The 23,398-nt window shown below is 39.4% G+C and overlaps 1 non-coding gene across 1 annotated transcript; it reads right to left on the bottom strand.

Annotated features, from left to right (window-relative positions):
* Positions 1–7,100: 7,100 nt before the first annotated feature.
* On the bottom strand, positions 7,101–7,208 carry LOC112794015 (small nucleolar RNA R71). Its single transcript, XR_003198697.1, has one exon. It is a non-coding gene; the product is annotated as a small nucleolar RNA R71 (small nucleolar RNA).
* Positions 7,209–23,398: the final 16,190 nt, after the last annotated feature.

Raw genomic sequence — 23,398 nt, 5'->3', positions numbered from 1 at the left:
TTCTATTAAAATTGAGGTTGATGTTGAGATATGTTTCACATTACCTCCAAGTTGTGACATGAAGGATGGAGAAGAGCTAGAAGAGGTTGGTGAGAAAGTGATTGAATGTGAAGACCCTTGTCAAGAAGTATACAAGGAAGAAGCTCGTCAAGAGGTGGAGGCAGTCAAAGAAGAGCACAAGGGAGTAGACCTCACATTGCCAAAGTGTGGGAAGGTCTCTCTTCCTAAGTCACTATCATCCTTTACACCATTCAAGTGGGTAAATCTCTTATCTCTAATCTTTCTAATTCCGCTTGAATATAGTTTGCTTGAAACGGATGGCCAATTTAGAGCTCTTTGTGAAATAAAAAGCAAGAAAGAGTTGGTTAGTGGTAGGCATCACAATTTAAGGTTCACTATGGTTGAGTTATCAAAGACTAAGTGCAATGGTTGGTGTAGTGCTACATTGAATGGGTCTAGGAAGGTGTTTGGATGTTCAATTGAGAATTTACAAGCCTTGTCACCCGGATTTAACTATGGTAGTCAACAAGAATATGGGTGCAAGAACAAGGTTTGGGACCCCGGAACTCATTTCAAAAATCAACACTCTTAGGGCCTTGTCATTTGCTTAAGCTTACTTGAAGCCTTTACGCGCCTAATTTGGGATTCCGGTGGACATTGGATATGCAAGTATTGGTGGGGATTCAAGGATGAGCACAAGCATAAGCCGCCATAGCAAGGACCCCATCAGTGGTCCAACTTAAGGACTTTAAATAAAAAGTGTTAGGTGAGAAACACCTCACCATGGTAAACTCTTTCCATTCTCTTGTATATATAATCAATGAATGAATTGGGTTGCCATTATTGGGTAGCTTTCCTCTTTTCTATACCTTTGTATATATTGTTTTGGTTGCTAGTTGTTTGTTAAATTTATGGTTTGAATTAGGTTAGTTGTTTTGAATTGCATTTTGTTTGAAGTGCAAGTTTAGTTTGAGTTGCTTAGTATAGTATTTGAAAATGTTTTCAAAAACTTAAAGATTTTGTTAATTTTGAATTTTGGGTGATTTAGAGTTGTATATACTATAGGGAGAATTTTAAATCCTCTTTTTATGCTTATGTTCAAAAAAAGGGGCAGCTCACTCGTGCGCATGCCTAACAGTTACGCGTCACCTTGCTTTTCTTGCCCTCCACGCGCATGCGTGGCTAATGCGCACGCGCTGGATGGTTTGGTGCTGTTGCCCCAGTACAAAATCCAGAGAGTTGCGCGACAAGTGTGCCAAAATTGTGTGTCTAGCACAATTTCGCCCCACGCGTACGCGTGCTTTACGCGTACGCATCACCTCCCTTTCTCTCCCTTCACGCATTCGCGTCAACGACGTATACACGTTGATGCTTGTTTTGTGTCTTCCACGCGCACACGTGATCCATGCCTACACGTGGATTTAAATGTGATAACCTCCTGATGCGCGAACCCCTTCTCATTTTCGCAACCCTTCCTATTCTCCTCACCCCAACGTCTCTCTTCTCCCTCCAACGTCTCTCTGCGTCTTATCCTCCATTACCACTACCATCAACCTCCATCAATCACTACTGCCCACACAGTTCGGCGACCCTGAACCGCCGCTGGCTACCTCTCTTTCTTCCCCTTCATGTCCTTCTTCCTCCCTCTCTGTCTCCCTTCTCGGCCGTTTCACCTTCTCCTCTTTCAACAAGCATCACCGCAGCCACACCCTTGCCGATGGCATTTTCTCTCACCACCACAGCTACATTTCGCTCAGCTCCCCTGATTCGGAAAACCTGCTCCCTGTGCTCAGCGCCTCTGTTTAGTGCCTCGGTTCTGCTGTCACCACTGCCATCAGTAGCCGCTGTCTCTGGGTCGGCACTGCTCTTCTCTTCCTTCCAGTTTCCATTTTTGCTCCTGAAATCCTTCTAGGTTTTGCTTTTTTTCCTTTCTGTGTTCTGTTTATATTCTGTTTAAGTAGTATAGTTAGCTTTGTTTAATTTCTGTTTAATTAGATTAGTTAGAAATGCATGTTTAGTTGATTCTAGGTGGTTAGGTAGTTTTAGGATTTTGTAGTGGACTTAGGTTTGAATTCGGCTGCTACTCCTGTCTGATTTGGTATATGCTTAATTGTTCATGTATGAGATGATGCTGGTGCTTTTCTCTTATCAATATGCACTTTGTGTTGATGTTTTTGTTGCTGTTTGTGTGTGAGTATTTACTTTAGTTCATATGAATTTGAATGTGTTGCTGCTTCTCTTTGAATTGTTTTGAATTCATATGAGCTGATTTTGCTATCTGTTTGGCCGGGAACGTCTAATTTACTGCCGAGATGCTGCTGAAATTTCCAGAAATTTTTATGCTATTAAGCTGCAAATTGTGAATTGAATTTGGTACATCTTCACTTTGGTACACTTTATTATTGTCAAGTTCAGTTCATGATTCATTCGGTTAGCATTTCCGTAGTTCTTTTGGTTCCCTTTTATTTGAATTTATAATTGATGGAATCAAGGAACTACTTGACGAATTTCTGTGTCAAATAGGACCTTGGTTAACCAAGTCACTGTAAACCTCTTTTGTGTTTTCAATTTCTCAAGTTTAGGTCAAGAGCTTTCTTCTTCATTGACCCTTTTCAATTTAAATTTCTCCTTGACCAATGAAGTCACTTTCATAAATTCTATAATTGACCTAAACTTATTTCCGTTTTTTGAGGTTCTTTATATTTGTAGCAATTGGTTATTTTCACTGGTGTAAACTTTTGTTTTAAATGAAAGTTGATTTCAATAGTCTTTTGGGTTACACCAAGTGCTCGTTTCACTTTCTTCCACATTAATTCTCACAAATTTAGTGATCAAACACATTGATGATGACTTGTAATTCTCTTTTGTGCTTTTGTGCATTTCAATATTTCATCATCAATGACTTACATTGCATTCATGAATGTGAGCATGCTTGTTCTTAAACTTTTTGCCTTTCTCTTGGTTAAGTTCAATAATTATCATGCCACTGAATCTTAAGCTAATTTTCTAAATTTTGTCTTAATTAACTTTCTAACTTTTCTTTTTAATTTTTCAAACTAACTCTTTTATATTCTTTTGTGCATGATAATTGTTGTTTCTTAATAAACAAGCATCTTTACTATCATTGCATGAATTGTTGGATCGTGTCTGATTGATGTTTGAATTCTGTCTTTCTTCCATTCCAATAATTTATTTCTTTGGCTCACTTCATGAATGTACCTCAATACCCTTCTACTTCCTATTTTCTGTCTGTTGTTTATATACTCGCTTCCTATGCCTCTGCTTTGCTTAATATTCTGTATCCTATAATTTCTGTTTTTTAGGATGTCTGACAGAGGTAAAGAAAAAGCCAAGGCCACCTCTAGCAAGAGAAAGAGGTCTCAGCCATCTACTGAGTTGGCAACCTCTGGTACATCTGAGAAACATCTTAATGAGAAGGAGAAGGCTGACCAAGCTACGCCTTCTACCAACTCAGTGAAGTTTTCCAACTTATACTATGAGCTCCAATTCCCACGCTATGAGCATCAGAAGCTCATTCTAGAGAAGAAGCTAGTTATCTTCTCCGATCTGAGGCAGTATACTAAGCGCCAGATTAAGGAGAAGGGCTGGGCCTTCCTAGACAGAGAGCTAGTGAGAGTGAATGAGTCCTGGGTCCGAGAGTTCTATTGCAATTTCTTCAGAGCGACCTTTGATCATTTCACCTTAGAGATAGGCAGGTCATGGCCACAGAGGTGGATATTAAGGAGATCCTCCACCGTCAACATAAAATCAGAGATAAGGATGCTTTCCACAGGACTGAGGAGGAGATGCACAACAGGGCCTTTGATTATGATGCACTGCATAGTGTGGTTGCCCAGCCGGGTGCACCTTGGGAGCATGGCACCTCTACAGTGACTCCCAAGGGAATAAAGTTTGATTACCTGACGAAGGAGGCTAAGGCGTGGCAGCAGATCCTATCCCATTATGTCATGCCTAGCACTCACTTCATAGAGATTCTGGTTGATATACTTGTCCTGATCTGGTGCATCCTAAAGGGGAAAGAGCTATACTTTTCTCGACTCATCAGACGATTCATGTGGCGGGCCGATATGAGGGGCAATGATGAGCGGATAATTTATAAGCTTTTTGGCATTGCTTTTAGTATGTTTTTAGTATGTTTCAGTTAGTTTTTATTATATTTTTATTAGTTTTTAGTTAAAATTCACTTTTCTGGACTTTACTATGAGTTTGTGTATTTTTCTATGATTTCAGGTATTTTTTTGCTGAAATTGAGGGACCTGAGCAAAAATCTGATTCAGAGGCTGAAAAGGATTGCAGATGCTGTTGGATTCTGACCTCCCTGCACTCGAAGTGGATTTTCTGGAGCTACAGAAGCCAAATTGGCGCGCTCTTATATGCGTTGGAAAATAAACATTCTAGGCTTTCCAGTAGTATATAATAGTCCATACTTTTCTCGAGATTTGATTGTCCAAACCAGTGTTCCAAATCAGCTCAAGACTGCCCGGCGTTAAACGCCGGAACTGGCACAGAAGTGGGAGTTAAACGCCCAAACTGGCACAAAAGATGGCGTTTAACTCCAAGAAAAGTCTCTACACGAAAATGCTTCAATGCTCAGCCCAAGCACACACCAAGTGGGCCCGGAAGTGGATTTTTATGTCATTTACTCATTTATGTAAACCCTAAGCTACTAGTTCTCTATAAATAAGACCTTTTGCGATTGTATTTTCATCTTGGTTCTTCTGGTTACCTCTCTGGGGCCGAAGCCAATGATCACCATTATCACTTATGTATTTTCAACGGTGGAGTTTCTACACACCATAGATTAAGGTGTGGAGCTCTGCTGTACTTCGAGTATTAATGTAATTGCTATTGTTCTTCTATTCAATTTAGCTTATTCTTGTTCTAAGATATCACTTGTTCCTCAACTTGATGAATGTGATGATCCGTGACACTCATCATCATTCTCATCTATGAACATGTGCCTGACAACCACCTCCGTTCTACCTTAGATTGAGTGGATATCTCTTGGATTTCTTAATCAGAATCTTCGTGGTATAAGCTAGAATTGATGGTGGTATTCAAGAGAATCCGGAAGGTCTAAACCTTGTCTGTGGTATTCTGAGTAGGATTCAAGGATTGAATGACTCTGACGAGCTTCAAACTCGCGATTGTGGGGCGTTAGTAACAGACGCAAAAGAATCACTGGATTCTATTCCGACATGATCGAGAACCGACAGCTGAATAGCCGTGCTGTGACAGAGCGCGTTGAACATTTTCACTGAGAGGACGGGACTGTAGCCATTGACAACGGTGATGCGCAACATATAGCTTGCCATGGAAAGGAGTAAGAAGGATTGGATGAAGACAGTAGGAAAGCAGAGAGACGGAAGGGACAAAGCATCTCCATACGCTTATCTGAAATTCTCACCAATGAATTGCATAAGTATCTCTATCTTTATTTTATGCTTTATTCATAAATCATTCATAACCATTTGAATCTGCCTGACTGAGATTTACAAGATAACCATAGCTTGCTTCATACCAACAATCTCCGTGGGATCGACCCTTACTCGCGTAAGGTTTATTACTTGGAGGACCCAGTGCACTTGCTGGTTAGTTGTGCGAAGTTGTGATAAAGAGTTGAGATTGCAATTGAGCGTACCATGTTGATAGCGCCATTGATGATCACAATTTCGTGCACCAAATTTTTGGCGCCGTTGCCGGGGATTGTTTGAGTTTGGACAACTGACGGTTCATCTTGTTGCTTAGATTAGGTATTTTTGGCACCGTTGACGGGCATTTTGGGGGTTAAACACCACAATGGATGCCATTCTGGGCGTTTAACTCCAGGATGGCACAAGAGGAAAGATTTTTTTTTAATTCAAATTTTTTTTCAAGTTTCCATAATTTTTCAAAATCAAATCTTTTTCAAATCATATCTTTTCAATCATATATTTTCGAAATCAATTTCTTTCCATTTTCAAAAATACTTGCTAACAATTAATGATTTGATTCAACATTTCAAGTATGTTGCCTTTTCTGTTGAGAAAGGTTTAATGTCTGAATCATATCTTTCAAATTTCTTGTTAGCCAAGTCCTTAATTTTCAAAATCAAATCTTTTTTCTTTAAATTGTTTTTCAAATCATATCTTTTCAATCATATCTCTTTAAAACCATAACTTTTCAATCATATCTTTTTAATCACATCTTTTTCAAAATAGTTTTCAATCATATCTCTTTAATTTCTAATTTCAAAATCTTTTTCAAAAATCACTTTATTTCTTTCTCAATCTTAGTTTTCAAAAATCAATTACCAATTTTTTCAAAATTTCTTTTAATTAATTCACTTTAATTTTCGAAAATTTCTTCCCCTCTTCTCACATCCTTCTATTTATGGACTAACACTCATCCTCAATGCACAATTCGAACTCTGTCTTTCTTGATAAGTTTGAATTCTTCTACCTCTTCCTTCTATTTTTCTTTTCCTCTGACACCTCAAGGAATCTCTATACTGCGACATAGAGGATTCCATATTTTCTTGTTCTCTTCTCCTTCATATGAGCAGGAGCAAAGACAAAAGCATTCTTATTGAGGCTGACCCTGAACCTGAAAGGACCTTGAAGCGAAAGCTAAGAGAAGCTAAAGCACAACTCTCTATAGAGGACCTAACAGAAATCTTCAAACAAGAAGAAACAATGGCAGCCGAAAACAACAATAATGCCAACAATGCAAGGAAGGTGTTGGGTGACTTTACTGCACCTACTCCCGACTTCTATGGGAGAAGTATCTCTATCCCTGCCATTGGAGCAAACAACTTTGAGCTTAAGCCTCAATTAGTTTCTCTAATGCAACAGAATTGCAAGTTCCATGGACTTCCATTGGAAGATCCTCATCAGTTTTTAGCTGAATTCTTGCAAATCTGTGACACTGTCAAGACCAATGGGGTTGACCCTGAGGTCTACAGACTTATGCTATTCCCTTTTGCTGTAAGAGACAGAGCTAGGATATGGTTGGACTCACAACTTAAAGAAAGCCTGAACTCTTGGGAAAAGCTAGTCAATGCCTTCTTGGCAAAGTTCTTTCCACCTCAAAAATTGAGTAAGCTTAGAGTGGAAGTCCAAACCTTCAGACAGAAGGAAGGTGAATCCCTCTATGAAGCTTGGGAAAGATACAAACAATTGATCAGAAAGTGTCCTTCTAACATGCTTTCTGAATAGAGCATCATAGGTATCTTCTATGATGGTCTGTCTGAACTGTCCAAGATGTCATTGGATAGCTCTGCTGGAGGATCTCTTCATCTGAAGAAGACGCCTGCAGAAGCTCAAGAACTCATTGAAATGGTTGCAAATAACCAATTCATGTACACTTCTGAAAGGAATCCTGTGAACAATGGGACGAATTAGAAAAAAGGAGTTCTTGAGATTGATACTCTGAATGCTATATTAGCTCAGAACAAAATATTGAATCAGCAAGTCAATATGATTTCTCAAAGTCTGTCTGGAATACAAGCTGCACTAGGCAGTACTAAGGACGCTTCATCCGAAGAAGAAGCTTATGATCCTGAGAACCCTTCAATGGAAGAGGTGAATTACATGGGAGAACCCTATGGAAACACCTATAATCCTTCATGGAGAAATCATCCAAATCTCTCATGGAAGGATCAACAGAGACCTCAACAAGTTTTCAACAACAATAATGGTGGAAGAAACAGGTTTGGCAGTGGCAAGCCTTTTCCATCATCTTCTCAGCAACAGACAGAGAATTCTAAGCAGAGCCACTCTGACTTAGCAACCATGGTCTCTGATCTAATCAAAACCACTCAAAGTTTCATGACTGAAACAAGGTTCTCCATTAGAAACTTGGAGACACAAGTGGGTCAGCTGAGTAAGAAAGTTACTGAACTCCCTCCTAGTACTCTTCCAAGCAATACAGAAGAGAATCCAAAAGGAGAGTGTAAGGCCATCAACATGGCCGTGGAGAGGAGGAAAAGGCAATGATCGCCACTGAGGAAGACCTCAATGGACGTCCACTGGCCTCCAATGAGTTCCCTAATGAGGAACGATGGGAATCTGAGGCTCACATGAGACCATAGAGATTTCATTAGATTTACTTCTGCCATTCATGAGCTCTGATGAGTATTCTTCCTCTGAAGAGGATGAAGATGTCACTGAAGAGCAAGTTTCTAAGTACCTTGGAGCAATCATGAAGCTAAATGACAAGTTATTTGGTAATGAGACTTGGGAGGATGAACCCCCTTTGCTCACTAAAGAACTGGATGACTTGACTAGGCAGAGATTACTTCAAAAGAGACAGGACCCTGGGAAATTCTCAATACCTTGTACAATAGGCACCATGACCTTCAAGAAGGCTCTGTGTGACCTAGGGTCAAGCATAAACCTCATGCCTCTCTCTGTAATGGAGAAGCTAGGGATCTTTGAGGTACAAGCTACAAGAATCTCACTAGAGATGGCAGACAATTCAAGAAAACAAGCTTATGGACTTGTAGAGGATGTTCTGGTAAAAATTAAAGACCATTACATCCCTGCTGATTTCATAGTCCTAGAGACTGGAAAGTGCATGGATGAATCCATCATCCTTGGTAGACCCTTTCTAGCCACAGCAAAGGCTGTGATTGATGTTGACAGAGGAGAATTGATCATTCAAGTGAATGAAGAATCCTTTGTGTTTAAGGCTCAAAGATATCCCTCTGAACCCATGGAGAGGAAGCATGAAGAGCTTCTCTCAAAACAGAGTCAAACAGAGCCCCCACAGTCAAACTCTAAGTTTGGTATTGGGAGGCCACAACCAAATTCTAAGTTTGGTGTTGGGAGGTTCCAACATTGCTCTGAACATCTGTGAGGCTCCATGAGAGCCCACTGTCAAGCTACTGACATTAAAGAAGTGCTTGTTGGGAGGCAACCCAATGTTATATTTATCTATTTTCTTTTTGTTATTTTATGTTTTTTGTAGGTTGATGATCATGTGAAGTCACAAAAACAATTGAAAAAGAAAAAACAGAATGAAAAACAGAAAGAAAAATAGCACACCCTGGAGGAGAACTTGCTGGCATTTAAACGCCAGTGAAGACAGCAAAATGGGCGTTTAACGCCCAGTCTGGTACCATTCTGGGCGTTTAACGCCAAAAAGGGGCACCAGACTGGCGTTTAACGCCAGGAATGGGCAAGAAGCTAGCGTTAAATGCCAGAAATGGGCACCAGCCCGGCGTTTAATGCCAGAATTGGCAGAAGGAGCATTTTTGCTTGCCACTTGGTGCAGGGATGAATTTTCTTTGACACCTCAGGATCTGTGGACTCCACTGGATCCCCACCTACCCCACCACTTTCTCTCTTCTTCACCCATTCACCAATCACCTTAACACCTCAAAAACCCCTCACCTATAAAATCCCACCATTCTCTTCACCACTCACATCCATCCTTCATAAAACCCCACCTACCTCACCATTCAAATTCAAACCACTTTTCCTCCCAAACCCACCCATACATGACCGAACCCTACCCCTCTTTTCACCCCTATATAAACCCTTCTTCACTCCTTCCTTTTTACACAACCTAAACACTACTTCTCCCCCTTGGCTAAACCACAAAGCCACCTACATCTCCTCTATTTCTTCTCCTTCTACTCTTTTCTTCCTTCTTTTGCTCGAGGACGAGCAAACCTTCTAAGTTTGATGTGGTAAAAGCATTGCTTTTTGTTTTTCCATAACCATTTATGGCACCTAAGGCCGAAGAAACCTCTAGAAAGAGGAAACGAAAGGCAAAAGCTTCCACCTCTGAGTCATGGGAGATGGAGAGATTCATCTCAAGGGTGCATCAAGACCACTTCTATGAAGTTGTGGCCATGAAGAAAGTGATCCCCGAGGTCCCTTTCAAACTCAAAAAGAGTGAATATCCGGAGATCTGACATGAGATCCGAAGAAGAGGTTGGGAAGTTCTTACCAACCCCATTCAACAAGTCAGAATCTTAATGGTTCAAGAGTTCTATGCCAATGCATGGATCACCAAGAACTATGATCAAAGTGTGAACCCGGACCCAAAGAATTGGCTTACAATGGTCCGGGGGAAATGCTTAGATTTTAGTCCGGAAAATGTAAGGTTGCATTCAACTTGCCCATGATGCAAGGAGATGAACATCCTTACACTAGAAGGGTCAACTTTGATCAAAGGTTGGACCAAGTCCTCATAGACATTTGTGAAGAGGGCGCTCAATGGAAGAGATATTCAAGAGAGAAGCTGGTTCAACTGAGAAGGCATGACCTCAAGCCCGTGGCTAGGGGATGGTTGGAGTTTATCCAACGCTCAATCATTCCCACTAGCAACCAGACCGAAGTTACTATAGATCAGGCTATCATGATTCATAGCATCATGATTGAAGAGGAAGTAGAAGTTCATGAGGTTATAGCCCAAGAACTTTATAAGGTGGTGGACAAGTCCTCTACCTTAGCAAGGTTAACCTTCCCTCATCTCATTTGTCACCTCTGTTATTTAGTCGGAATTGACATAGAGGGAGACATCCTCATTGATGATGACAAGCCCATCACTAAGAAGAGGATGGAGCAAACAAGAGATCCCACTCATGGACATGATGAGATTCCTCATCATGAAATCCCTGAGATGCCTCAAGGGATGCACTTTCCTCCACAAAACTATTGGAAGTAAATCAACACCTCCCTAGGAGAATTGAGTTCCAACATGGGACAACTAAGGGTGGAGCACTAAGAACATTCCATTCTCCTCCATGAAATTAGAGAAGATCAAAGAATCATGAGAGAGGAGCAACAAAGGCAAGGAAGAGACATTGAGGAGCTTAAGCACTCCATAAGATCTTCAAGAGGAAGAACAAGCCGCCATCACTAAGGTGGACCCGTTCTTTAACTTCCTTGTTCTCTATTTTCCTGTTTTTTTAATTTTTATGCTTATGTTTATCTATGTTTGTGTCTTATTACATGATCATTAGTGTCTTAGTGTCTATGCCTTAAAGTTATGAATGTCCTATGAATCCATCACCTTTCTTAAATGAAAAATGTTCTTAATTGAAAAAGAGAAGAATTGCATGAATTCTGAATTTTATAACAGATTAATTATTTTGATGTGGTGGCAATACTTTTGGTTTCTGAATGTATACTTGAACAGTACATATGTCTTTTGAATTTGTTGCTCATGAATGTTGGCTCTTGAAAGAATGATGAAAAAGGAGACATGTTACTGAGGATCTGAAAAACCATAAGAATGATTCTTGAAGCAAGAAAAAGCAGTGAATACAAAAAAAAAAAAGAGAAAGGAAAAAGAAAAAGGAAAAAAATAAAGTCATGATCCAAGGCAAAAAGAGTGTGCTTAAGAACCCTGGACACCTCTAATTGGGGACTCTAGCAAAGTTGAGTCACAATCTGAAAAGGTTCACCCAGTTATGTGTCTGTGGCATGTATGTATCCGGTGGTAATATTGGAAAACAGAGTGCTTTGGGCCACGGCCAAGACTCATAAAGTAGCTGTGTTCAAGAATCATCATACTTAACTAGGAGAATCAATAACACTATCTGGATTCTGAGTTCCTATAGAAGCCAATCATTCTGAATTTCAAAGGATAGAGTGAGATGCCAAAACTGTTCAATGGCAAAAAGCTACAAGCCCCGCTCATCTAATTAATACTGATCTTCATAGATGTTTTTGGAATTCATTGCATATTCTCTTCTTTTTATCTTATTTGATTTTCAGTTGCTTGGGGACAAGCAAAAATTTAAGTTTGGTGTTGTGATGAGCGGATAATTTATACGCTTTTTGGCGTTGTTTTTAGTATGTTTTTAGTATGTTTCAGTTAGTTTTTATTATATTTTTATTATTTTTTAGTTAAAATTCACTTTTCTTGACTTTACGATGAGTTTGTGCATTTTTCTGTGATTTCAGGTATTTTCTGGCTGAAATTGAGGGACCTGAGCAAAAATCTGATTCAGAGGTTGAAAAGGACTGCAGATGCTGTTGGATTCTGATCTCCCTGCACTCGAAGTGAATTTTCTGGAGCTACAAAAGCCCAATTGGCGCGGTCTCAATTGCGTTGGAAAGTAGACATCCAGGGCTTTCCAGCAATATATAATAGTCCATACTTTTCCTGAGATTTGATGGCCCAAACCGGCGTTCTAAATCAGCTCAAGACTGCCCGGCGTTAAATGCCGGAACTGGCACAGAAGTGGGAGTTAAACGCCCAAACTGGCACAAAAGCTGGTGTTTAACTCCAAGAAAAGTCTCTACACAAAAATGCTTCAATGCGCAGTCCAAGCACACACCAGTGGGCCCGGAAGTAGATTTTTATGTCATTACTCATTTATGTAAACCCTAAGCTACTAGTTCTCTATAAATAAGACCTTTTGCTATTGTATTTTCATCTTGGTTTTTCTGGTTCCCTCTCTGGGGCTGAAGCCAATGATTACCATTATCACTTATGTATTTTCAACGGTGGAGTTTCTACACACCATAGATTAAGGTGTGGAGCTCTGCTGTACTTCGAGTATTAATGCAATTACTATTGTTCTTCTATTCAATTCAGCTTATTCTTGTTCTAAGATATCACTTGTTCCTCAACTTGATGAATGTGATGATCCGTGACACTCATCATCATTCTCACCTATGAACGTGTGCCTGACAATCACCTCCGTTCTACCTTAGATTGAGTGGATATCTCTTGGATTTCTTAATCAGAATCTTCGTGGTATAAGCTAGAATTGATGGCGGTATTCAAGAGAATCTGGAAGGTCTAAACCTTGTCTGTGGTATTCTGAGTAGGATTCAAGGATTGAATAACTGTGACGAGCTTCAAACTCGCAATTGTGGGGCGTTAGTGACAGACGCAAAAGAATCACTGGATTCTATTCCGACATGATCGAGAACCGATAGCTGAATAGTCGTGCTGTGACAGAGCGCATTGAACATTTTCACTGAGAGGACGGGACTGTAGCCATTGACAACGGTGATGCCCAACATACAGCTTGCCATGGAAAGGAGTAAGAAGGATTGGATGAAGACAGTAGGAAAGCAGAGAGACGGAAGGGACAAAGCATCTCCATACGCTTATCTGAAATTATCACCAATGAATTGCATAAGTATCTCTATCTTTATTTTATGCTTTATTCATAAATCATTCATAACCATTTGAATCTGCCTGACTGAGATTTACAAGATGACCATAGCTTGCTTCATACCAACAATCTCCGTGGGATCAACCCTTACTCGCGTAAGGTTTATTACTTGGACGACCTAGTGCACTTGCTGGTTAGTTGTGCGAAGTTGTGATAAAGAGTTGAGATTGCAATTGAGCGTACCATGTTGATGGCGCCATTGATGATCACAATTTCATGCACCAGGCAACCTTCCATTTCCGTGTTTGGTCATGCAGCTCGCTCACCGGGCTGGGATACCTTGGCCACCAGAAGACGAAACACCACCAGCAGTCCACGACAAGGAGAAGGTTATTCCTTGAGGGACCTGGGTTGGTGACCGATCAGCAGCCCAGCGTAGAGACCGAGCTGCCACAACAGCAGCATCTGAGCCAACTTCTTCATCTGCCGCAGCAGGACCTTCGACAGCACCATCTGCATCCACTAGACCCGTACCATTATCATCATCCCAGCCGACTTACCATTTCGTGCAGCACCTCTTCGAGTGCATAGATCGGATGGAGCATCGCATGCTGAGACGTCACGAGCAGTCAGAGCGTCGCAACAAGCGACACTATACACACCTGAGACAAATGATAGCAGCATCTGGCATCGACATTCTGTCCTATCCCGATACTCCTTCCGACCAGTATGATGCAGAGGAGGAGGCTCAGGAGGAGGAGGCTCAGCAGGCAGAGTCCCCTACACGGACTCAGGCACCCACAGAGACTCAAGCTCCTACTAAGCAGCAGACTTCTGTGGAGCTACCGCCACAGCCATAGCCGACAGAGCCAGAGCCACATCCACCCACCAACGGCGGTAGAGATGCCGACGTTGACCCCTCTCACCCGACTTGATTGTGGAAGCATCGAGGACGATGCTGACATTTAAGTGTGTGGAGGTCGCCGCCATCGGCAGAATTATGTTGGTGAGCCAGTTCCATTTCAGACACTTTTGCCTTTATTTTGTTTTATTTTTAGTACTTGCTTTTTTACTTTATTGCACTTTCGGACTCTTGTATATATTAGTTGTTTTGGATACTTTTTAGATTGTTGCATTTTGCACTTTTGTTTGTATATATCTTGGATTTTTAGTTTGATTTGCACTTTTAGTTTGATAGTATATATATATATATATATATATATATATATATATATATATAGTTATTTTAGTTTATTAGTTGTGATTGGAAAAAAATGCGCATAATTGAGCTTAGTTTACCCTATTGCATATGAAAATTTGATTTGGTTAACAATAAGGAGTAAACTAAAATTTTTTACTTTTCACAATCACAACATTTCATTTAGTATATATATATAGAATAAATGTTGTTTAATTTGAAAAAAAATTTCAAGGAATGTTTCTTTTTCTTAGAAAGGGGATTGAAAATTCAAATTGATTTGAGTTGAAAATTTTGAACATGCATGATGTATATATATAGTTTGGGATATGGTTTTTGAGCTAAGAACACACAACCTCTGAGTTTTTGAGCTTAGTGGTATGGTTACGTCATTTAACCATGATTTTTATTCTTGTGTGTTTTCTTCTCTATGATTGCAATCTTTGATTTCTTCCATTCTATATATCCATTATTTAGTGTATATTCATGCATTTGTGTAATTGAGGCCATCACTTGATGATAAGCTCAGTCAACCCAAAGAGCCTACCATTTCATTGACCCTTGTTTGCCACTTTGAGCCTTTTAAACCCATTTGTTCTTTATGCTACCACATTACTAGCTTTAAGCGGAAAACAATTTATTGACCAATTTGAATCTTTGGTTATCTTGAGATAGTGGTGTGTGTGTGTTGAGTAAATATGGGAAAAAGCTGAAATTATTGGGTGATGAAAGTGTTTTGTTTTTGTTGAAAAATATTGAAGAATTTTGATAAACCCAAATTTTGAGGATTATCTTGTGTTGATTTTAGGGGATTTTATCAACTTATCCCATATTTATTCAATGAAATAGCATGGTTTCATGAATTTCTCCTAATTATGCTTAATGGTTAAAAACATGCTTTTTAAGCTTTAAATTGGCAATTTTAATTCATCTTTGATTCCACTAGATGCCTTGATGTGTTTGTTAGTGAATTCAGGATTGAAAAGGGCAAGGAATGGATCAAAGGAGTGAAGGGAAAAGCATGCAAAAAGGAGGATTAATGAAAAAAAGGATTTGGAGTATTCAGAGTGACATGCACGCATGATAGGCGTGTACGCATGACGAGGTGCATCGTCGAAGGCGACGCGTACATGTGACATGACGTGTGCGCGTGACAAGAAAAAGCCAGACGACACGTACGCGAGACCCATGCGTACGCGTCACAATCAGCACGTGACTTCATTAAAGTGAATATGCTAGGGGCGATTTTTTAGCTGCCCAGGACCAAATATAACTCATTTCTGAAGTTATTTGAGGCTGAATTCAAGATGGATCAAGTGGGCAGTAATTAGTTAGTGTAAGAAACATGCCTTAGGTTAGTTCTAGAGAGAGAAGCTCCCTCTTCTTTCTAGAAATTAGGATTCTTAGTTTATTTTCATCTTAGATTTAGGTTTAATTACCTATTTTGATTTAGTTTTCTTTACTTTTCCTTGTTGAATTGCTTCAATCTTCTTAGTTTTTCTTGTTAATTTCTCATTTTGGTTACTTTTTATGTTGATGAACTCTTGTTAATTTCCCTTTCCTTTAACGCAATTTGAGGTTTTATGTTCTTTTCTTGCTTCTTTGAGTTGTTAGTGTTAATTTCTTGCATCGAGTAGTAGTAGATTTTATTATTCCTTGCAATTTTACCTTGCTTTCCTTTTATGCTTTCCAAGTGTTTGACAAAATGCTTGGTTGGATGTTAGAATAGTTTTTTGAGCATTTTTGGCTTGGCAAAAGAAATTAGGCAATCTTGAGTCATTAATACCCAACTTATGTTGGTGATCTAGGGTTGTTAGTTAATATTGTTTTCATTGACTCTAATCTCTTGCTAATTCAATTAGTGAGTTGATTAGGACTTTTGGATTGAGATTAACTAGCCCTATTTGACTTTCTTCCTATGTTGAAGATAATATGGTACCTTCTTCCGATGTAGAAGATGACTTAATAGGATTAGCTCTTGATAATTATTGTATGATAATTAATGACTAGGATAGAAAGCCTATATTCTCAATCCTTGCCATGAATGTCTCTCTTTAGTATTTGCTTCTTTAGTTGTTTGCTTTACTTTTCTTGCCATTTATTTTCTTGCCCTTTTATCAACCCAACCTCCATGATACTCATAACTAATAATTAGGCACTCGATTGTAATTCCTAGGGAGAACGATGATGAGCGGATATTTTATACGCTTTTTGGGGGTAATTTCATGTAGATTTTAGTATGTTTTAGTTAGTTTTTAGTATATTTTTATTAGTTTTTAGGCAAAATTTATATTTCTGGACTTTACTATGAGTTTGTGTATTTTTATGTGATTTCAGGTATTTTCTGGCTGAAATTGAGAGAGTTGAGCAAAAATCTGATTCAGGCTGAAACAGGACTGCTGATGTTGTTGGATTCTGAACTCCCTGCACTCTGAATGGATTTTTTGGAGCTACATGAGTCCAATTGGTGCGCTCTCAATTGGGTTGGAAAGTAGACATCCAGAGCTTTCCAGCAATATATAATAGTCTATAATTTGCGTGAAGATAAATGACGTAAACTGGCATTTAACGCAAGTTCCATGTTGCATTCTGGCGTTGAATGCCAGAAACAGGTTGCAAGTTGGAGTTAAACGCCAAAAACAGGTTACAACCAGACGTTTAACTCCAGAAACAGCCCAGGCACGTGAGAAGCTCAAGCCTCAGCCCTACCACACACCAAGTGGGCCCCAAAAGTGGATTTCTGTACTATCCATCTTAGTTTACTCATTTTCTGTAAACCTAGGTTACTAGTCTAGTATTTAAACAACTTTTAGAGACTTATTTTGTATCTCATGACATTTTTAGATCTGAACTTTGTATTCTCTGACGGCATGAGTCTCTAAACTCCATTATTGGGGGTGAGGAGCTCTGCAGCGTCTCGATGAATTAATGCAATTATTTCTGTTTTCTATTGAAACACGCTTGTTTCTATCTAAGATATTCATTCGCACTTCAATATGAAGAAGGTGATGATCCATGACACTCATCACAATTCTCAACATATGAACGCGTGCCTGACAACCACTTCCGTTCTAACTTCGATTGAATGAGTATCTCTTGGATTCCTTAATCAGAGTCTTCGTGGTATAAGCTAGAATCTATTGGCAGCATCCTTGAGAATCCGGAAAGTCTAAACCTTGACTATGGTATTTCGAGTAGGATTCAGGGATTGGATGACTATGACGAGATTCAAACTCATGAGTTTTGGGCGTAGTGACAGACGCAAAAGGATCAATGGATCCTATTCTGACATGATCGAGAACCGACAGATGATTAGCCGTGTGGTGACAGCGCATTTGGACCATTTTCACTGAGAGGATGGATGGTAGCCATTGACAACGATGATCCACCAACACACAGCTTGCCATAGAAGGAACCTTGCGTGCATGAAGAAGATGACAGTAGGAAAGCAGAGATTCAGAAGACAAAGCATCTCCAAAACTCCAACACATTCTCCATTACTGCGTAACAATTACTTATTTCATGCTCTTTCACTTTTTACAATTGAAACTAAAGAACCCTATTGGTATCCTGACTAAGAATAATAAGATAACCATAGCTTGCTTCAAGCCAACAATCTCTGTGGGATCGACCCTTTCTCACGTAAGGTATTACTTGGACGACCCAGTGCACTTGCTGGTTAGTTGTGCAGAATTACATAATGTGAGTGTAATTTTTGTGCACCAAATGACCCGGGACTAATACTCTCAGTTACTTTTATTGGGTTGGACTTGTAACAACCAAAATTAAACTTTGATTGAAGGTTGTTTGTTGGTTGGTGATGCGTGAGCATCTTCTCTGTCTTTTCCTAGTGAATTTGCACTTAAATTGCTAAGTTTAACCAAGATTTAATATATTTTAGCCACTATGAATGCTACTTTGAATTGTGTGCAATTCTGTTTATTTCAGATAGCATTTTGGACAAATTTCATGGAGTTTAAGTCTAGGCTAGATAATGGAGAGAGTGAAGAATCAAGGTTGCTTCATCCATGCCAAACTTGGATTCCCCAAGTTTTGCGCCACAACAAGAAATCCAAAGGAATGTATGATGCCTCTTCCACGCCGAACTTGAAGTTCTTCAATCCGGTGCCAGCATGAAGTCTCCCAAAGGAATCGTGCTGCCTTCTCCATGCCAAACTTGAGTTTACTCAAGTTCGGCGCTAGCTCAACGCTCCAAAGGAATACACGCATAACCTCCACGCCGAATTTAAAGCACTTCAAGTTTGGTGCCAATATGACAATCCCAAGGAGAAATCACGCTTCCCCCTTCACGCCAAACTTGAAGTTCTTCAAGTTCGGCGTCAACTCTTCTAACCCAAGTGGTCCCCAATTCATTCCAAAGGCTACACGGATCAATTAAATTAATTTTTATTTAAATTTTTATTAGTTTTATAATTAGAAAAAGATATTAATTAGTTTTTAAGAAACATCTTTACATTAATTAAGATTAGATATAAAAGGGAAAAGAATCAACCCTTCGGGCTCCTTTCTTCTCTTCTACCTCATTCCGTAATTTACAAGTTTTCTGAATCCTAGTTTTCTCTCTAAACCATGAGCAACTAAACTTCCACTTTTATGGTTAGGAGCTCTGTCTATTGTATGGATTGATACTATTACTTTTCTATTTTAATTCATATACTGATTTATGATTCAAGAATTGTTTTTATTCTTTATTTCATGAATCTGGGACGAACGAAAGTATGACCTTGGTTCTAATTCAGTTCTTGTATAACTTAGAAAAGCTTTTTACTTGAACAATAGCTTGAAAACATATTCTCCTAAATTTCTAATTATCTGGACTTAACGGGATACGTGACATATAATATTCTTATATTTGGGTAATTAGGGTTTCTATGGCATATAAACTAGAATTGAACTTCACCCTCTGATTGGAATTAAGTGACCAAGGAATTGGCAGTTGATGAATTTTAGAGGAGACTAAAAAGATCTAAGGAATTAGGGTTTAGTCACATATAGTTTGCCATAAATTAAATCTTGCATGATTAAAATAGTTAGTAAGAAAAGTCAATTCGGAAAATAGATAACTTTGAAACCTTAACTGTTTCTCCATATATTAGTCACAACTTGTTTACTACTTGCTTTTTGATATTCTGAATTTAATGTTAATGCTTTTGAACTCTCTGAACATCCTTTTCTGTTTGTCTAACTAAGTAAATCTCTTAACCGTTGTTGATTAGTCCATCAATCATTATAGAATCGACCCTCATTCACTTGAGATACTACTTGGTATGACCCGATGCACTTGTCGGTTAGTTTGTGGTTATAAATTCTGCACCAAGTTTTTGGCACTGTTGCCGGGGATTGACAGTGATTAACAACTATTAGTTGTTTGATTGCTTAGATTAGGTGTTTTAGTTTTAATTTTATTCAAATTTTGCTTTATTACTTTCAAAAAATAGCACTAATATTTTTCCTTAATTTCTGAAACTAAGTTTGGTGTTACTTAGTTAATTTTATTTTAAATTTCCTATTTAATTTCCTTATTAATTTTTGAATTTTTCCATTTAATTTCAGTCATCATTTTCAAAATTTTTCTGTTTTATTTATTTAGTATAATTATTTTATTTCTTGACATAAGTTACCTCACAGGAAATTCTCTACACTCTGACGTAGAGAGTCCCATCTTTTCTTGTCTTCTATCTGTTTATGAGCAGGAACAGAGACAAGAAACCTCTGTTAGACTTTGATCTTGAACGTGAGAGGACTTTGAGGTGGCCTTTGCTACAAGCAAGACTTTACAAGGCTGCAGAGTCCACTATGGATTATAATCATGCTGCTAATGCCAATGTGGCAAATCCAGTTGAGAATGAACAACCCAGAAGAGTGCTTATATCATACACTGCTCCCAATACAGATCTTTATGGAAAAAGTATTGTGGTGCCTCCTATAGCTACAAACAACTTTGAACTGAAGCCTATGCTAGTCACTCTTGTGTAACAAAACTGTCAGCATCATGGCCTTCCCCATAAAGACCCAAATCAATTTATTTCTAATTTTCTGCAAATTAGTGATACTGAAAAGACAAATGGAGTGAACCCTGAGGTGTACAAACTCATGCTCTTCCCATTTGCTTTGAGGGATAGAGCAAAGCTGCGGTTAGATTCTTAACCCAATGAGTGTCTAGATACTTGGGATAAGGTTGTCACTGGGTTTCTGACTAAATTCTTTCCACCAAAGAAGATGACTAAGCTTAGGGTGGAGATTCAGACCTTCAGGCAGAAGGATGGTGAGGCCCTTTATGAAGCTTGGGAGAGATACAAGCTGCTAACAAGATAATGCTCTCCAGACATGTTCTCTAAATGGACTCAGTTGGATATCTTTTATGAAGGCTTGGGTGACATGTCCATGATGTTCTTAGATAATTCTACAAGTGGTTCATTGCACATGAAGAAGACACTGAAGAGACTACTGAGCTTATCAAATTGGTTACTAGCAACCAATATTTATACTCATCTAACAGGAATCATGTGAACTCTGAGACCCCTTAGAAGAGAGGCGTGTTGGAAGTGGAAGCTGTTGATGCTCTTCTTGCTCAGAATAAGCTTTTGTCTCAGCAAATAAGTCTAATTACTCAACAGTTGAGTGGAATGCAAGTTTCAGCTGTCAACACTTAGAATGTACCTCAATAGGTCCCTTATGACATGACAGGTAATTTTATGCAAAATAAGAATTATGATTATGCTCAATCTTCTTCTGAACAGGTCAATTACATGGGGAGTGCTCCTAGAAACTCCAATAATGATCCATATTCTAAGACCTATAATCAGGGTGGAGAAATCACCCAAATTTTGGGTGGAGAGACCAACCTCAGAGACCACAGAATTTTAATAATAATTCTCAGGGCGGTTTTCAACAGAATAATTTTAATGACCACCAGTTTCAGTCATCTCAGCAAGTAACTTCTCAGCCCCAAAAGGACACTGATTTGGAAGCAATATTGGCAAGCTTTATACAGGAAACCAAAGCATCAATCAAGAGCTTGGGGGTTCAGATGAGTCAATTAGCCACGAAAGTTAATGAAATTAATCAGAGGACCACTAATAGCCTTCCTGGTAACAAAATTCCAAATCCAAGAGAGGAATGCAAGGCTATCACCTTGATAAGTAGACAAGTGGCAAGTACGGAAGCACAAGTTAATGAGGAGCCAATTGAAAAAGAAGCTCCAGAGGAGAAGAAAGAAGAAGTAGAGCACGCCACTCCAAAGCGTGCAGACAACCCATTCCCAGACTCTCTTGACACTTATCCTACATTGCCAAGGGCTCCTAAGTACAAGCCTAAAATGCCATATCCTCAGAGACTTCAAAAGGAGACCAAGAACAAGTAGTTTTCAAAGTTCTTAGAAGTCTTCTGAAAGTTGCAAATCAATATTCCTTTTGCTGAGGTTTTGGAGCAAATGCCTCTCTATGTCAAGTTCATGAAGGAGCTATTGTCAAAGAAGAAGCCTTTAAAGGGAGATGAGATAATGGTCCTGACTAAGGAATGTAGTGCCATAATTCAGAATAACTTGCCAAGGAAGATGCCAGATCCGGGGAGCTTTCAAATTCCATGTACCATTGGGAGCACCACCTTTGAGAAAGCCCTATGTGATTTGGGGGCAAACATAAACCTAATGCCCTTATCTGTGATGAAGAAGTTACAAATCCAAGAGGCACAACCCACAAGGATAGCATTACAAATGACAGACAAATCTCTAAAGCCTGCATATGGATTAGTGGAGAATATCTTGGTCAAAGTGGGTAAGTTCTTCCTCCCAGCAGATTTTGTGATTCTTGACATAGGGGAGGATGAGAATGCCTTTATATTTCTAGGAAGGCCATTCCTAGCTACTGGGAAAGCTCTAATTGATGTGCAAGAAGATGAATTAGTGCTTAGAGTGCATGATGAGCAACTGGTCTTTCATGTCTTCAAAGATATACATTCAGCAGGTGAAGAAGAGAGGTGCATGTAGACTGACCTTGTTACTCTAAACCTTCAAGAACCCCCTGATGATGCACAACAGAATCAACAACTCAAATCCCCTTTGGTGACAATCAATAAAATTCCTCCTGACATTAAACCTAAGTTTGGTGTCGGGAATACATCATCTGCCAAGGAGGAGGTTATCAAAAAAAAGAAAGTACCCAAGGGATGGAGAAACAAAAAGATTCCCACTGAAGATTTCTCCCCAAGAATGAAGGTGGTGTTGACTAGCGATCCAATGTTTATACAGTAAACCAAATCCTCTCTCTGGAGCATATTGAGCTACTTTATGGAGACACAGGAAAGAAGTTCAAAGTGAGGGGTGAAGAGTTGAGCCCCTATGATCCTCCTCCTTAGAGGAGTTGACTGTCAAGCTAGTGACGGTAAAGAAGCACTTGTCGGGAGGCAACCCGATAATTTTGTATCCTTAGTTTAATTTCCGTTGCGTTGGTTTTATTACTTAGTTGATTTTTATTGAGTTTTTACTATTTTTCCTTTGTTTTGATCATGCAGAAGTTTTAGAACAGGAACCGGACACTAAGAAAAATTCTTGCCCACCCTGAAGAGGTTTGACACGGTCTGGTTGGCGCCGAACTTGGGATTTCCAAGTTTGGCGCTGTGTGCATGCAGTTTAGAGTTTTTTCTCTAGAAGGCCCACGCTGAACTTGGAAAATCCCGAGTTCGACTTGTCAAACGATGTAAATAGATGCAAGTTGGGAAGAAGTTGGCGCCGAACTTGATTCCCTCAAGTTTGGCGTGAGATTGACGTAAAAAAGGGGAATACGCTTTGCCAGGGTGACACCAAACTTGGCTCCCCTGACACTCGGCATGAGAAATTTCAAAAAAAAAAGAGGGGGATGGGGCCGAACTTGACTCACACCAAATTTGGTGTGGAGGCAAATGATTCATACGGGACCTACGGCGCTGAACTTGATTCCAATCAAGTTTGGCGCCAACATCTCATACTTCACCAAATCCCCAATTCAATCACCAAATCCTTCCCAAATCCCATTCCTATGATCCCCTTCAATCACAAGATCCCCTTTGCCTTTTACAAATCCCCATAATTCTATCCCACCTTATGCAAACCATTA

This window comes from Arachis hypogaea, chromosome 3 (genome assembly GCF_003086295.3).
Source record: "Arachis hypogaea cultivar Tifrunner chromosome 3, arahy.Tifrunner.gnm2.J5K5, whole genome shotgun sequence".
Taxonomy (NCBI): Eukaryota; Viridiplantae; Streptophyta; class Magnoliopsida; order Fabales; family Fabaceae; genus Arachis; species Arachis hypogaea.
This window is presented reverse-complemented; position numbering and strand designations above follow the sequence as displayed.